We start from the raw sequence: 1,712 nt of genomic DNA, 5'->3' as shown, positions 1-1,712 counted from the left end.
GCTGAAGTGGGAGGATCACTTGAGGCCAGGGGTTTCAGACCAGCCTAGGCAACATAGCAAGACCCTGCCAGGTGTGGTGCTCATGCCTGTAATCCCAGCACTTTGGGAGGCCTGGGCAGGCAGACCACGTGAGGCCAGGAGTTGGAGAACAGCCTGACCAACACGGTGAAACCCCATCTCTACAAAAAATACAAAAAAAAAAAAAAATTAGCCAGGTGTGATGGCGTGTGCCTGTAATCGCAGCTACTTGGGAGGCTGGGGCAGGAGAATCCCTTGAACCCAGGAGGTGGAGGTGAGCCGAGATAGCATCACTGCAGCCTAGGTGACAGAGTGAGACTCTGTCTGAAAAAAAAAAAACAAAAACAGAAACTATCACTGGGAGCTTAGGAGTAAAGTCTGACGACAAGGCAGACCTGAGTTTGAATCCTGACTCTTCCACTTACTATGTGACCCAGGGGAGTTCCTCCATCTCTCTGAGCCTGTTTCCTTATCTGCAAGAAGGGGATGATAATAGAATAATGAAACCAACCTTATAGGTTGTGCAGAGGATTAATTAGCTCATGATGATCGTCTCTTTTGGTCTTCACAAAGACCTGATGAGGAAACAGGCTCAGAGATTTACGGATTTCCCCAAGGTTGGCAGAAAGCAGATGGTGGAGCTGAACAGCCAAAGCTCAGGTTCTTCTTCTTCTTCTTTTTTTTTTTTTTTTAAGAGTTAGGGTCCCACTCTATTACCCAGGCTCGAATGCAGTGGCGTGATCATAATGACCATAGCTCACTGTGACCTTGAACACCTGGGCTCAAGCGATTCTCTTGCCTCAGCCTCCTGAGTAGCTAGGACTATAAGCGTACACCACCATGTCCAGCTGTTCTTCATTTTGTGTAGAGATGGGGTCTCACTAAGTGGCCCAGGCTGGTCTCACACCCCTGGCCTCAAGTGATCCTCCCGCCTTGGCCTCCCAAAGCTCAGGCTGCCAAGTGAGCAGTGCTTTGGAAGATGGAACAGCCTGCTTGCTCTGTTGTTCCCCTCCTGCCACATGACAGATACTCCTTTCTAACACCTATGGTCCCTACCTGTCCATGGACATGCTCACAGGTCTCCAGGGAGCAGAACTAAAATGAGTTCAGGAACTCAGGCTGGCCCAGTCAAGTCCTTGGTTCAAGGCCAGGTTTTCTAACACTCGGTGGGTGTGACCAGATTCTGTGGTGGTCACAAAGCTATGTGTCCACAGGGCCTCCACATTCTAGGGTCACCCTTTCCTTTGATACTCACATCTAATGGCCTAAGCCTCTATTCCACACAGTCCACAAAGCCCAGCAGCTTACCAAGGATTTTGTGTAAATGGCTTAGAACTGTTTTTTAAAAAATTCAGCTGAGAGTCGTTACCTTTACACCAGAATAATGTAATTCTAGGCGGGGTGCGGTGGCTCACATCTGTAATCCCAACACTTTGGGAGGCCGATGCAGGCAGATCACCTGAGGTCAGGAGTTCGAGACCAGCCTGGCCAATGTGGTGAAACCCCGTCTCTACTAAAAATACAAAAATTAGCCGGGCATTGTGGTGTATGCCTTTAATCCCAGTTACTCCAGTTACTCAGGAGGCTGAGGCAGGCGAATTGCTTGGACCTGGGAGGCAGAGGTTGCGGTGAGCCGAGATCACGCCACTGCACTCCAGCCTGGGCCACAAGAGCAAATCTCCGTCTCAAAAAAA

The sequence above is a fragment of the Mandrillus leucophaeus genome, unplaced genomic scaffold (assembly GCF_000951045.1).
Source record: "Mandrillus leucophaeus isolate KB7577 unplaced genomic scaffold, Mleu.le_1.0 Scaffold2, whole genome shotgun sequence".
Classification (NCBI taxonomy): domain Eukaryota; kingdom Metazoa; phylum Chordata; class Mammalia; order Primates; family Cercopithecidae; genus Mandrillus; species Mandrillus leucophaeus.
This window is presented reverse-complemented; position numbering follows the sequence as displayed.